This window comes from Pyrus communis, chromosome 7 (assembly GCF_963583255.1).
Source record: "Pyrus communis chromosome 7, drPyrComm1.1, whole genome shotgun sequence".
NCBI classification, from domain to species: domain Eukaryota; kingdom Viridiplantae; phylum Streptophyta; class Magnoliopsida; order Rosales; family Rosaceae; genus Pyrus; species Pyrus communis.
This window is the reverse complement of record NC_084809.1, coordinates 15,551,178-15,567,663: the sequence shown is the minus strand read 5'-3', so window position 1 is coordinate 15,567,663 and position 16,486 is coordinate 15,551,178. Positions and strand designations below refer to the sequence as shown.

The 16,486-nt window shown below is 33.1% G+C and overlaps 1 non-coding gene across 1 annotated transcript; it reads right to left on the bottom strand.

Annotated features, from left to right (window-relative positions):
• Positions 1–2,719: 2,719 nt before the first annotated feature.
• On the bottom strand, positions 2,720–2,824 carry LOC137741210 (small nucleolar RNA R71). The gene has a single exon (XR_011069240.1). It is a non-coding gene; the product is annotated as a small nucleolar RNA R71 (small nucleolar RNA).
• Between the last annotated feature and the right edge of the window lie 13,662 nt (positions 2,825–16,486).

Genomic DNA, 16,486 nt, shown 5'->3' with positions numbered 1-16,486 from the left:
TTGTGTCATTTGCTTCTTTCTCCCTTATGGGCACTTTGTTGCGCTAGATTAATAAACTAGCTCATGGAACGGAAGGTTAATTACTCACTGCTGGCCAGTAGCTCAATTTACCTTCTTTGCACTCAGTTATAATTAAACAATTATCTATCACTATTATGTTATTCCTTAGGAGTGAACCTTATCATCTTTGAGGAGTTAAGCTCAAGTTTTAATTTCGTCAATTTTTCGTTGATAGTGTGCAAGTAAACCTCATGTCATTTAATATATACCAGAATGGGTCACCCGCGCGTTGCCAGAGGTTTGAAAATTGTATTTAACACTGTGTTTGAAAGTTGTAAAAATTGTATCACAAAACATTAACATTATTGAGAACATAAAGGTTGGAAAAGGTTTATAGATGAAATGTTTAATTTGTACAATTTAAACATAAAAGGTTGAAAGCTTTTTGTTTACAGACGTACAAAAAATATTACAACCATCCATTGCACTTAGCAGTTGCATCCACTTTTCAAGTGGAACCAACATTTAGATACAAAAAATTAGCAAATGCTGGTGTTGGTTCATTGATGAGCCAATATTATATTGTATATTTTACCCTATTCTTAGTATGTTTTGGTAATTATTTTGGTAGAATTTTGATACTCTGTTTTATATTTCCAATATAGAACATTCGACTTCCTTTGGAGTAAAATATGATCAAACAAACGAATTTTGGAGTGATTCAAATTGAAGGACGTTCGTATCAAAATTTGGGATTTTTCTACCAAGCAGTTACTTTCTGGCGATGGAATAAATGAGCAGTGTACAGTGCTGGAAAATGACGTTTCTAGGCTGAAATTGCGTTTTTGGAGCCCAAGATGACCTCTGATGGGTTCATGGCATTCTGGAGAAGTGTTCAAAATAGTCCAAACTTTAAATCCAGCTAAATTGGGCCGGTTCTGGAGCAGTTTAGGGGCCCCAAAAGTGACTGTGCAGATTTTAGGCAAGTTTTACCATTTAATTTAGGGATATGTTTCCTATTTTACTTTAGTTATTTAGTTTCCTAGTTCAATTGGAAGACCTTTTCTTATGAGGATTTAATTTTTACTAGGTTAAATAAGCTTGGCCGGGCCTAATTATGAACTACTTCTTCTCCATGCGTTCTTTGGGAGAGGAAATTGGCCAAGTGTAGAGATTTTCAGACTTTTTCATTCAAGGAGTTTCCGATCTTTTATTATTTCAATAAAGAACTTTGTGATTTTTATTATGAATATGCATAACTAATTCTCTTTTTGCTAGGGTGAGACCACGAGCCTTAATAAGAATATATAGTTTCTTTTCAATTTGTTTATCATTATATGCATGCAGATTTTCGAGTTATTAATCACCGATTTATATTGTCCAAGTGTTTTGATAATTTGCGATCATTAGAATGTTTAGAAAATGAATTTGATGCAATTTTGGTCGGAGGTCGGTCCCTGAAATTGATGAAGGTTTCTTGTGATTAATATGTGCAAGTTCACTTAGGATGAATACCATGTCTTAAGGGTTGCATGGTTTTTCAAAAGGTTTCACAAAACTTAATGAATCATGCATGTTAAGATTTGATCTGAATACCACAAACGGATTGCATGTTTGATGTACGTTCTATATTGGGGGTCCAAGTAGGTATATATTAGGAAAACCTAACCTTTGAAATATGCATGTATAAATCATAAGTAATTGGGAGAACTATATAGGTTGTTAAGGCGACGGTGGATCCCTAGTGCTTTCTTAACTTGATTTTTTTTCCTCATCTTTAATATTGCAGATTTTTCTACTTCCATTAATTAAATTCATTTTATTAAATTAGATCATAAAAATCAATCATCTCAAATTTCTATATTACAATAATTAATTAGAATGTGGTTTGCTTCGAATTATTTAATAATTCCTATGGAGAACGACCTTGCGAGAATCATTTATACTACAATATCCTTGTCATTCTTATAAGTATTATAGGAGTTTTTAACCTTTTTGCGTGTGTGGTAAAATACCGATCAAGAAATTGGTGTAGTTGCTGGGGATTATTTAAAATAATATGTTCTAATCAGATTTTGACTTAGTTATTGCTATATATAAAAAATATTTATAAAAAAAAATTTCGTTTTTATTGTTTTCTACATATTGCAGCAATGCAGTGCATATTACAACAATATGTGCATTGTTAGCACTTGTTCAGCAGGGCAAAAATTGTTTCCGTTTGATCCAGAACCTGAGCAGTCTTTAAGAAGGAGACGCAGAGAGCAAAATTTACAGTGGGTTCCTTCCCTGTAGGGACTTTTCTGCAGTCTTTATTTTCTGGGAATCTGCACAACAAAGAAACAATGGCTTTTGTTATTCCAGAGGCTGGGCAGCCTTTAGGTGATTCATTGACAGGTATACCAAGTGCATTAGTTATCTGGAAGTTGAGGAAGGTTCTACATTCGAAATAAAGCATCACATGTTGAATATTCTACCTACATTGCATAGGTTATCAACCGACAATCCTAACATGCACATTACAAAATTTTTAATAGGATGCAATAATATTTTAGTGAGAGGATTTTCAGCCGAATCTATTAAGCTTCGTTTATTTCCCTGCATTTTGAAAGATCAAGCAAAGAGATGGCTCCTCACACTTCCATCTAGAAACATTAGCACTTGGGACCAACTCAGTGAAAAATGCTTAAGAAAATATTAATTAGCTTCAAAGACTCTTGACATGAGAACTCAAATTTCATCTTTTGCCCAAAAAGCAAACGAAGAGTTTCATGAGGCATGGGAACGGTTCAAGGAGTTGATCACAAAATGTTCACATTCCGGTATTGACGGTATTACTCAAATGCATATATTTTTCATAGGGTTAAATATGACTACAAAAACTCTTGTCAATGCTTCATGCGGAGGTTCATATAAAGATAAAAATGCAAAAGAGGCGTGTTTATTGTTTGAAAAAATGGCAACAGATGCACAATAGTGGGTAGTTGAGCAGCCGTAAACTAGGTCTGTTTTTTAGATGTTGAATGGTTCTCCATATGTATCAGCACAAATTGAAAAAATGGAGAAAAACCTTGAAAATTTTGATGCAAAATTTGACATGCTATTACAAAGAATTCCATATTCACAGGTTGTTATACAGTAGCCCTTAACAACTGCCTACCGTATTTGCAGCATGACATGATTTTATGAGCTGCCCATAAAAGGATGCTTATTTGGAGTTTACAGCAGAACAAGTTAATGCATTTAATAATTTTCAGCATCCAAGAAATGACCCATATTCAAATTTCTACAACCCGGGTTGGAAAAGATCATCCTAATCTAAAGTGGGATAGAGATTAGCATTCTAAACCACAATTTCAATAGCAGGTACAACAACCTACTACACCTAAGGCTGCTTGGGAGATTGCAATTGAAAAATTAGCAAATACTACAAACACAAGATTTGAACAGACCAGTCAAGAAATCCAAAATATGCATGCAACAATGAAAAATATGGAACAACAAATTGGGCAGATTACTTTGCAGGTTTCAGAAAGAGCACCGAGTACATTTCGCAGCCAAATTGAACCAAATTTGAGGGGAGGTGCCAATTGTAAGGCAGTTAAAGTTTTACATTTTGGGAAAAGTTATGACAACAAAGATGAAAATTGTCCTGGAAATTCACGGGCAGCGCCGCAAGCCACAAATAGATTCTAGAATTTTTGCAAAATCTGATATTTTTGCAGATTCTACGCAGCTTTTGGACATATCCGAAAACAGTGCAAAAATTGCCGCAAAAGCTGGAGAACGAGTTTATGTGCCTCCAATGTCTTATCCCGAAAGGTTGAAGCCTAAAGCTAAAGGTCAACAGTTGACAAATTTCATGAAGAAATTATTTAGACATATTTCATTCATTTTTAATATTAAATAAATTATAATTGTCATTATTTGGTTGTTAGTGGGAAAGTTTATTTGTCATTATTTGTGGTTGGTGGGAAATTAATATGGAGTTTTTAGCCTTTCATCTTTTGTAACTCTTCTAGCATTTTTCTTTGTTAATTTTTGTTTACTACCCTATTCACTAAGGGTGGTAATAAACATATAATTATTAGCATTTTGCCCATTATCTTTTTATTTATGATCCCAATAACAATTTCTTAATAACTACAATATTTATTCCTCCATACTTTCTATCTTTTACATATATTGGCCAAAGAGCTTTTGACTCTTCTATTTTTGTGCAGAAAAGTTTGAGTCAAACACAATTTAGTTGGGCTGTTGTATCGTGAAGGAGACAAGTCAAGATATACATTGCTGCACCGGTTCGTGAACTTTTGTAAAACCGCAGTGAGCTTGAATCTCCTTAAAGAGAGCGAGATATCCGCGCCTCAGCCTAATTGTCTACGTGCTTCTTAGAAGAATATTACAATTTTTCTTGTAATTTTCCCAACAACTGGTTTATGCAAAAAGTATTGTGAAGTCCAGGTTAGAAAGAGATATTTACATGGTAGATAAATATTGTAAATATTGTTTGATGTATATTAACAACGGACGGTAAATGTTTTCCAGCGTAGCAGGTGGAGTTTTGGTAAAACGATGTTCATCCTTAACAAAGCAACTTAGGGAAATGAAAGAAGTTAAGACAGTTAGATAGTTGTTAAATATGTGTTTCAATAAATTTTCAGTAGAAGAAAAGGTAAGGTTAAAATATACTTACCTAGTTTCTTTTTGGAGGAGTGTAATCTGATTTTGCACCAGTTGAGGATGATTTCTTTTATAACAATTTGATTGGAACTTCATCTAACTCTTTCGGATCTACTTCTGAAATTTCTTCTACTCCATGATTTTTAATGGGTGGTGAATGCTAGGTGACATGAATCCATGATAATTTGAAATTTATATTTGGAAAAATAAAAATACGAAACTAACCTTTGTTTATCGCTAGTAAAAAAAAAGATGCCTGATTGATTTCCTCTTTCGTTTATACAATTGTTCACTGGTTTGAGGTGTTGAAGTCGAAGATGACACAGTGGTGGAAGATACTGTAATTTCTCTTGACAATGCTTATGGAGTTGTTAATTCCATAGTTGTATCTCCAGTCACATTGTGAATGAGGATATATATCATTTGAATTGAAATTATTTTTCTTGTTCCAGAACTGCATGTGGGAAATATTCTTTTGCCCAATCAACCTCAAAAATTCATTTGGCAACTATTACTGGTCCACCAATCTTTGATTTAATACAAGATATTTGCAGGCCATGCCAAAAAAAATTTTCACCAGATTTACCAATTATCAAAGCATTCATTTTGTTTGGTTTCTTCAAGAACCAAATTTACTTTGTACCTACATTTAAAAATTGAATTTATGAGACTTTTGTGAGCTGTAACTCATTATAAATATAGAGAGGGAAAAAGTTAAAGTGGAATGGGATTTAGAGATTTGAACTAAGTTTATATAATTACATTAGTATTATACGGAGGCAAATATAAGAAAAGATGCAAGCAAGTGAAAAAAACAGATTTTATGTTATTATAGAAAGAAAACAGTAAAATATAAGTTTATAACAATTAAGTTAAGCAAATATAGAGCAAACATAACACAATCATAATAATAAAAACTAAAATGGGGGTACTAGGCGGAATCTCTTGCAAATAAAAATTTAACTTTGCATAGTAGACTAGTCAAATGAGCTAGTCGACTAGTTACAAGTTAGTCATTGATAAAAAGTGCAGTTGTAGGAGCAAAACCTAACTGACCAATATGTTCAAATAATCAAAGTCTGTCCAGATTAGTTTCATGACAATAATCCTTAAGCTTGAACTCATTTACGTATCAGTTCATTATGCAAACATCAATGACGAAGCAATTATGAATTAAAGCGTGCTGGATAGAAGTCAACTAAGTACAAATTCGTATCAGTTAAACAAACGTAAATCTACGAATCAAACTTAGTTCACTACAAGTTATCCTAGTCAACAACAATTCAGTTCAATACTCATAATATACTGAATAGTTAAATGTACTAGTCAACTAAGTACAGATTGTTAGGTGCCCACAAGCAAATAAACCAAGCAAACTTATAAAACTGAAACAAGACAGTGTGATCTTCAGTTATGTTTTAGTCTTGATTCTTAAGTTATGTTTACTTGGTTAACAACGTGTCAATATTAGCAAACCCTACAACGTTTATCTCTAGCAATGGTTATTTGGTCACAAAACACAAGAGGTAGCTCAAAGCTGAAATCAACTCTTTTCTAAAAATGTAAAACTCCTAGCCAAAACAAATGAGCATGTAAAATGAATTTAAGCAAGCAATTCAAAGACAGGTTTAGAAATATTCAATGAAGAACATTACCCATAAAATATGTTTGATGCTCCTAGGAGATCTGAGATGGAGATAAAAATAAAACTCTCAAAAACTTTTCCAATCTCAAAACCCCAACAACAAATGAAGCCTAGAATGGCTTTATAAAGATGACTGAGTTTCAGACACAGAGAGGGGATGAAAAGCCACGTGTCATGTGTAAAATCAACCTGGTAAGATCTAGGGCTGAAAATCCAGTTTTCGAGAAAAAGTGGCAGATGGCCCATGTGGGTTGTCTTAATTTGTGTGCTTAGACAGCTGGATAATAGACAAAACTAGACAACTACACTAAACAAAAGGAATCTAAAATAATAAGCTTGATGTGCAAATACAAATGTATGATTCAAACCTTTTGTAGTGTATAAGGCTGGTAATTTGACAAGTCCAACTCAGTAGAAATGCCAGATCAGCATTGTATCCTAACTCTAAATTATGAGCATGTGTGATAACATTTGTAATTTTTGGCAAGGGAAGCCAAGTAATAAATCTGGACTTCACAAAAACTTTTAAACGTCATTATATTTATCAATCACTCTGTATAGGTATCACAAAAATGCATAACTAATCTGCAATTTGAAAATTTTGAAATTGTGATTTTATAAGTCAGTAAATCCAAATTGCAAATTATTTATTCAACCTCAGTACCATTCCTTGTATTTATTTATTCTAATTATATGATTCGGTGTTTATTTAGGATTGAAAACATGATATTAAGATAGACCATACCTCTTGCCCCCTTCTTGATAAATGGTTAATTAAATACATAGATTAGGTATAAAAAGTGAAATCTCAGAGACAACCCAAAAGGCAATAAGTAATGATCAAAAATTAAAATTCACAATGAAGTAGCCAAAATGAAAACAATTATGAGATATTAAGGAGATAAGAAAAAAATATGGAATACTGAGACTAAAAAGTTATACACACTTAACCAAGTGAAAAATTAACTGATTGTAAATTGAAATCCAGGCAGGAATCAAATGTTGAAATCAATCACAATATAGGAAAAGGGAGAAATTAATTAACCTTCTATTTCAATTGCATACATTTTTAATCTATAACAAAAAAAATATTTTATATATAATATGGTATGATTTTAGTATTTTTGTATCAGTATGTTAAATGTGATATGATATTTATGTTAAATCGGTAATTAAATATATTATTATAAGTGATAAAAAAATAAAGAAACAAAATATTTGAAGTGATAAGCAACCAAATTATATTACAACATATTAAAGATTACCAAGGAGTTGGAATCTAGTTTGGGTGTTTTTGGAAAATGAGCTGCCTAGTCGTTGGGTCCTTGTGCATTTGTTTCACACAATTCATGCAAGCATTGTACCACCATTCATAACGCGTGTCAAACCTTTACAGATGCTTTACACAGAAATTGTGTCATCATGTAATGTATTCTATTACATATTTATATAACTTAGAATAATCATATATATAGCTTTTATTCAAGATGTAAAAATGCATATGTAGGATTTTAAGAAAATATAAGATTGTGAAATTAGATTTTATATCTTGTACAAATCTGGATTTAAAAAAGCCAATTCATCATTTGTAACTTTTTTGGCAGTCCGTAAAATTTCAACTTTGTTTGCTTGCTTTGAAGAGGGGGCAATATTTTTACAGGATCTTTACAATTGGAAAACATGCAGGTTTTAAAACATTATATTGCTTCAGCAATTTTATAAAAATAGGATTTTCTTTCATACAAGTACAACAAATCCAGTGTTATTTTGTTTTAAGAATTATAAATATACATACATTGTTTTGTATATTCACTTTTGGGATGTCCGAATCAATGAAAAAAAACGATGAACCAGTACTGTTTAAGATGATCTTTTCTGTGCGTAGAAAAGATAGTGAAAAAAAAAGTATAAATAAAACATTAACAAAAACATTTAATTACAATAACTAAGTTTAAAAATGAAATACAAATTTTGATGCATACAATTGCAAGTTTGTTTTAACAGTTGGGTCATTCTATCAGAGAAAGTGCAAAATAAACGTTATCCCTGGAACACGAATGCCTTTCTTCTTCATACTTTTGACAAACTCCTAACGCAATTAGTCTTATCATGTGGTGTGTTCGAAGATAACAGATAACTCACAGTCATTTATAACATAGTTTTAATTATTTTCTAGTTGTTAATCGAAAACTACCCACACCTAAATCAATTTAATACATGGAGATAAACAAAAAGGAAAATAAAGTAGAAAAATGATTAATGGTAGTCATTGATCACAAATATATTGAGATATTTGTAAGTTAATTGGTTAGGCAGGACACAAACATAAAATGACAAATTACAGCAAGCAAATATGATAAATTCTACAACGACAAAGAATTAAAACAATTTAAATGTATTTAAACACAACAAAATAAAGATATGAAAAATTAGTTTTTAATTAAACCAAGTACCTAGGAAGACCTAGACTTTTAAACTTATGAAAACAATAACGATTGGCAGGGATAATGCTTCTATTGACAAAGAAGAAAGGGTCTGCAACATCCGCCCATAATGTAACCATTAGTTCTTCTTTTATGTGGATAAAGCAAATGATGTACAAATATTTAAATTTTATACAATGTCAATACACCAAATATTGAAAACAATTTAAAATGACAGCAATAAGAAGCAATAAATAACCTTATATTTAGAATCATTATATCACACTTGTATGCGATCCTCTGATTAATCTGTTTTGGTTCTAGACGCTGCACTTACATGACCAATGACATCTTACAATTTAAAAGATAAATATAGGCAAATTGTTAAATCTATTTTAAAAAATAAATTTAAATATTTTTATTGTATGTATATATACATACATATTAATAGTACTCATAAGGATCTCAAGTCTGTTTGGGCAAGGATAAAGCGTGTTATAATCTTGTAGAAAGCACTGATGCTTAGGGATGGGTGGAAACACACTTGCCAGTTTTCATAGTGAATACGACTTGAGTATCATGCGCACGACTTTGTATTGTCCTCTGATTCTAATGGTGTGAAAATCGCTGATTTTGTAGCAGCCGTCGGGTTCAAATTTTGAAGCCATAACATCATGGTCAATATTTATTGTACAGGCCTCAATCGCATGTTGCTTCACAATTTATTATGCCAAAAACGTGAAGGAAAAAAAAAGAGTTACAAAAGTAATTAATAAATGAATTAGAATACAGATTATGCAATAGTGAATAACACACAAAATAGTATATATATTGATTGTTACCATGAGCAAATACAATGAATGACAACAGTTAAATTATTTGAACTAATATTTAAAAAATATTCCATAAATATAAAAAAAATTACCATAAAAAATATAATACCTTAGTTATAACCCAAGAAAGTAAAAAATGGAGGAAAAAAATATTACAGAACACCTATCTATACATTTTGTTCACCTATATATATTTAAGTTTTATTATTCGTCTAGTTAATTATTATTATTGTCACCATCTTGGATTAAAATAATTAAACAATATTTTTTCACCGTTTCGTCAAGTAATATATAGTGTAGAGTTGTATATTTTTGAACAGTCCCTAGAATTATTGATTCCCATATCCTGCAGATCCAAAATTTTATTTTCTCTGCTTACCTGTATTATTTCAATTGATGGATAGGAGTCGGGTGTGTGTTTTTCATTTATCCTGTTATGATGAAATTTCCATGATATCTCACAACCTTGTTCAAAACTAAAAAAGGAAAAGAAAAGAAAAACATAAACCAATGGTTCATCCATGTTTTCAGAGGAAGAGATTCATTGCTTAGCTGATATCAAGATTGACCACAGTTGGAAGACAGAAACTGTGAACCCAGAATCCATAAGAAAAACAAATGGTCTAAAATTTGTAAACCCAGAATGAACATCCAAACATATAACCAAAACTCTCAAAATCACCAAAAAGAAAAGAAAAGAAAAAACTAAAAATTAAACATAAGATGCATCCACAATTTATTCCAGCCCTAAATACCCCAAGGTAAAAATTTTTACTTGGCAAACTCATGGATAACTTTATACTAGGATGAGATTGAGTAAAATCTTTCACAATATTAACAAAATGTGCCATGTATGTGGCAATGAGGATAAGACTTAAAATCACATTTTTCTTAATCTTAAAATCACATTTTCTTAATTGCAATCATGCTAAAGAAATATGGAAGCTTTCTCTGGTAAGTGTTCGGAAGAATAATTTGAATCAATTTAATAATGTGTGTAGATTGGATGGAATTAATTAACAATATTGAGTGCAATGATTTGAGTGATCTTAGTAAAGCTCTTATGAAATGTTGCCAAATATGGAATGATAGAAATAATAAAGTTTTTAGAAGTATGCCTCCTAGTACGGCTAGGAGTATCTCCATTGTTGCAAGTGTAGGCTTATCCTTTTTTAAGGTTAATTGTAAGAAGATCTCTAGGAGTGATCCTTGCCACCAACACCCTATTTGCTGGCGCCTTCCTCCTTATGGTTATTGAAATTAAACTTTGATGGGTCAGTTAGTTCGAATCGTTCTGCAGCTGCTTTTGTTATTGGAAATGAAGAAGGGCAACAAGTTTGTGTTGGGGCGATGAACCTTGATGGTGCCACCACTTCGGTTGAAAAGGATGTTACTTTAAAGGGAGGGTTTTTGTTCGCCAAGCACAAAGGTGTGAAGAAGCTAATGGTGGAAAGGGATTCTAAGCTAGTCATCCAGGTGGTGCAAGAGGTTTGGATACCCCTTTGGCATCTTAAACCTATCATAGAGGATATCAAATGGTTGGCTTCTAGTTTCAACATATCAATTGGAACAAATTTTGTGGCCGACACATTAGCTCATATGGGTCTCATTGTTGTCAACCCTCATTTTTGAGATTATTGTCTTCTGATTTTGACTATGGAGGCATTTAATTTTGATTGTATTGAACATCGTTGTAATAGAGGTTTTAGGCTGTAATAAATTTCTTCTTCATAAAAAAAAATTATATAAACTTCATATCCTACAATGTGATCCCCTTCTCACCACAGTTGGAAAACAGAATTCATAAACTTAGAATTCATAAGAAAAATAAATAACCTAGAATTTATTACAAAAAACAGATAATAAGCTGACAATAATGTTAGATAGCAATATCAGTCTCTCTCTCTTTCTCAACAACTTTAATATACTATGTGAAATACAGAGTGGGTTACATATGTTTATGATCATAGTGTTCAATAATATATAAAGCTTAGTAAACTAATGGGATATCTAAGCTTTCAGAGGTAGAAATTGATACATGAGTTAAGATCAGCAATGGTCAAAGGTGAAACACATAAATGATAAACCTAAAAATCATAAGAAAAACAAATCATGAGATAACGGTAATCTCACACAATAATATTACACAAAAATTTAGGACTTTTTAGCCAAAATGGTCTCTGAGATTTGTATAACACATTACTTTGGTTCCTGAGATTGAAAATCAATAGAAATGATCCCTAAGACCACCATCCATTATTTTGGTTATTCTGTTAAAAACTCCGTTAAGTGTTCCGGAGCTCTTGGCTGGAAGTTTGGGCAATTTTCAAAGCTTCGTAACTCAATCGTTTTTTAACCAAATTCGATCCATAATATATCAAAATGAAGATAGGAAATTGTAGAACAAGATTATACCTATTTGGAAGCCCAATGGTTGCCAGAGATGGCCGGAAATAGCCTGAAAGATGACTAGTCAGCGGGAAACCTGGAAAACTCGTCGGAAACTAGGTAAACTTTAAACATTCATAACTTCTTCAATACTCAACGAAATCGAGTGATTCAAAAATGAAAATCATACTTCTCGATGAGACGAAGAGAATGGTACCTTTCTTGATGGCTAACTCATAGTGGTTCTTGAATCTTGGCTTGCTTAGGAAACCTGAACCAATGTAAGCTTTTTCAGCTTTTCATTGTAAACTTCTTTAACTTTTCAATTTTATTAAAAAAAATTGGGGGGAATTTTTTTTAATTAAGGTTATGTTATGTGTCTGATGAGAGACTGAATTGGATTTGGGGGTTTTTATTTGATGAGAGAGAGGGATTATACAGAGAGAGACGGAGGTATGTGATGCGCAGAAATGGAGGTTAGAGGGAGAGCCTTTTTATGCTTTCCTTGGGCACTTAATGTTTGTCAAGTGTTTGTCTTTGTCTGATAGTGTTTTTGAATATTTTAGGTATAACGATTAGCCGCAATTTATTGCCTAAGGAGTTACTGCGAGGGACTTGGCAAGAAGATGGTCAATAATTTTGTTCCATATAGTTATACAAAGAAATCATGAGATTGATGTTTTTTTTCTTTCCCCAGTTTTGTGATTGTGATGCAAACACAGCACACAGGCAGGAAGTGATAGACTTCGTCGTGAAAAGGTTAATCACATTTCATGCTTTCAAGTGGTAGTTACTATATTGTATGCTTTGGTTCTATATATTTCATATTTTGTGTTTCTTGTTCCCTTTCTGATGAGCGATTGAATCAAAAGATAATTAAGTTTGTTTAATTGATGCCAAAGTGAAGGAAAATAATATATATATATACACACACACACACTAAAACAATAGTGTTGAGGTTGTAGTTGTTTTCCTATGAAGTTTTTTTTTCATTGCATCTTATGCTTTCTTCTGAGTTTTTGGCTTGAGGTTTAATATGTGAAGGACTAGGTAGATATGTGTGTTTTTGGAAGAAAAATTGGAATTTTTTGTTGAAGAAGAAGATTAATATTGATTGACAGATAGGTTTACATTTTTGTGAATAAGTTTTTTATAATATTGGTTTATGAGATTATTGTCATCTTACCGTTTGTTTTTGTTATGATTTTTATGTTCCAACTCTATCACTTCAGTTTAATAAGGTTTATATATTATTGAACAGAATGGCCATAAACATACACATGATGACTATGTATTTGACATAGTATATTGAATTTATTAAGTTGGATATGGAGTGTGACGTTGTTGTTTGAGATTATTGTCAGCTTATCATTTTATTTTTTTAGAATTCCTAAGTTTATAACTTAAGTCTTTTGTAAGATTTTTTCTTTTTTGCTTTTGTGTAATTGCTATAGGTTTTTTTTTTTTTTTTTTTCATTCGGTGTTCTGCTTTCTTCCAGGCTTATATCTGGAGGTGTAATGACTTCCATACATTCATTTGTCCACAATTTATCATAATGTATTTCACTGTCATTAAAAAATTGAGAGTTGTTGTAGATATAATTTACTGAACAATTATGGAGGTCATATAAAGAGAGAGGGTGCGGCAATAGTAGAGAGAAAGAGAGATGTGTAATTGTGAGGTGTGTGTTATTCCACCCCATTGTGCCTTTATTTATGGTAGTAGGGAGGGTTAATTCCTTATCCTTTAGGATTGCAACATTTAATAGGTAATCTACTCCTAATAGGAATATAAGATACATTCTCATATCTACTAGGATTTACACAATCACATTCCTATTCCAATAGGACTGCAACACTCCCTTTTGAGTGTGTAAATACTCAAGTAAATGGCGCATCAGGTCATCAGTGATGAAGCAAGTACAATTGATGAAATCGTCGACACAATGAGCGAATGCGAGTCTCAAATCAACAGAAGAATGCATAAAAAGTAAAACTCACAAAACCTTTGCTATGGTAAAACCCAAGATGGAAGAAAAACCCATAAACTAAGGAGAAAAGTGAGAAGTTGCATTAAGTCAAAACTATACTTCTTTTGGACACAAGTAGAAAAGCTCTCAAGGGTATGATCAGCTCAGGATGGGTACTTCGTTAAAACCTAGTTAGGTAGCAAAAACCCAGTGGGAAAAATGCTCCTAATCGTAGGGAAAAATAGTTTATTAAGATCAAGTGAGTATGCTTCTGGATATTCCCCCTGAGTTTGACATAACTTCCAAATGAGAACTACAAGCATTGCATATGATAGTTAGGCATACCAATTCCTCGGACAAGCTTCTGGAAGGTTGACTTCGGCAGTGACGTCGTGTAGAGGTCGGCAAGGTTGTCTAGGATCAGCTTGCATGACTTCAATCTTCTGATGCTTTGCTGATGTAGATGTAGACGCAATATGTCTTAGCGTTGGACTTTGTTGATGTATGATGGCTTGGTCGGGTCGATACATGTGACATAATCTTCATAGATCATTGTTGGGACTCAATGATGGATGAAAACATAGCAAGTACTTCGAATATGCTCAACAAGAACTTCTAACCATATCTCACTTGTGGTACAGTGAAGTAAGGTGAGTCTTGGAACGATTCAAAGATTTCGCAACTAAGGTCTTATCGTGGACCTCCAAGATATTATGATATCCCTAACGGTCAAAACATAACCATTCGAGGATTTTGCCTTATGCGGGTTTGATAAGTAACCAACATCAGCATAATAAACAAGGCAAGCATCATTTCGAGGATTAAGGGGTTGGATTCGCTTGAGATGCGTTGGGATTGCCCATGTAGTACCTTCAGGGCGCGTCTTTAATGCTAATTCAAGGGTTGTGTGTAGACGTGGTGCTGCATCTTTAGTAAGATCAACAACGAAAGAGATGTCCTGTCTAAATACAATGAACTAAGTACAACGAAGCGCAATGTTGAACTTAGATATGGAATTTCGGATTTCATAACCTCTTCAAGAGTCTCATTTGCATATAACGTATGGACAATCAAAGGTATATTTAAAGGTGACACATTCGAAGTGTAGTTTGACTAGTAGACCAAAATACCGTTAGAACAATGCTTCAACTTCAGGTTAAGGCATAAACGAGTTTCCCAAGATCCTTCATCTCAAATTCCATCTTCAGGTGCGAGGCAGTTCTCTCAAGCTTTTCCAAAGTCTTAGTGAGATTCGTGTTAACGACATAAACTGTAACTCTAGCAATTTGGAATAAGGCTTTATAGTTTAACATGCAAGGGCATAATTCATACCTGATTGATCAAATAATCACGTAGACGGGTATACCACATCCGTCAGATTTTTCAATCCATAAATGAACGCCTCAAAACAAGTTAAGAGGGTGTTCCGTGGTTTTGGAACTATTTGAAATAGTCCATATAATTCTTCGAGAACTTACATGTAAATCTCTGTATTTATATCCCCATGGAGAAAACACTAACCACATTTCATAATGCTGCTATCAATCACAGGACGTTTGAGAGAAACCTTGCACCGTAAAACGTGCATCATATCGCACTATTTCATTCATCTCATAACGCTGCCCTTCCCACTTGTAACACAACAGGGTTACCTTGGGCAGTGTAGGAACAGCAGGTCCAGTACACACTTTGGTAAGAAATTTGACCTAGATTGTAACTTTAGTTGTCCAATCATTTCTACATTGTCACTTAATCAACGGAACACGGTTCGATATCATCGCTTTTCATTTATGTTTATAACTACCATATAAGTGAAAACATCATCGATGATAATCTCATTTCAATTCCATTTAGCTTATCCAAACTAGTATACTGGACCAAGAACTTTAAGTCTCGGGAGAAATCCGGATTAATCTCATGAGATGGAAATGATTTGAGACAGCGATCGAGTTTAGATTCATTGTGTGCCGTGCCTTCTTCTTCTAGGGAAGTAAATCCTACGAATTGAGTGATCTGTCGTGCTCCAGGCCAAGACAGATTGATTGGCTATCCACCGGTGTATCAGACTGTCCAATAGGGGTGGCACACCCTCCAGATATGTTAACTCAATGTTCGTTAAGTACGTCTATCCTTGCAGACATATTTGCAGCTGGTATATGATATCATCACTTTAGCTAGATCAGAGGAATGTGTTTTGGGCAATGTTCTAAAAACTAGAATTCATCGCACTTGCTTATCACACTTGTGCGGTATGGGGATCAAGATGAGACATAGTGGGTAACATCCACGCAACTTCGTGTTGTTCTACAGGAACATTGACGTTCCTAACTCCCCTTAACGGTGGGAAGACTGTCTCATTAAAGTGACAACCCATAAATGAGCGGTAAAGAGATTGCATGCAAGGGCTTTAAGAGAGTTAGTGTGAAGAAGAATCATGATCGACAAAAGATACACATGTTTCTTTGAGGACCCATGGTGGTACGTTACGGTAGCGCAACTTGGCATAAGGAATGCACACCCAAATGCGTAAATACGAAAATTGTT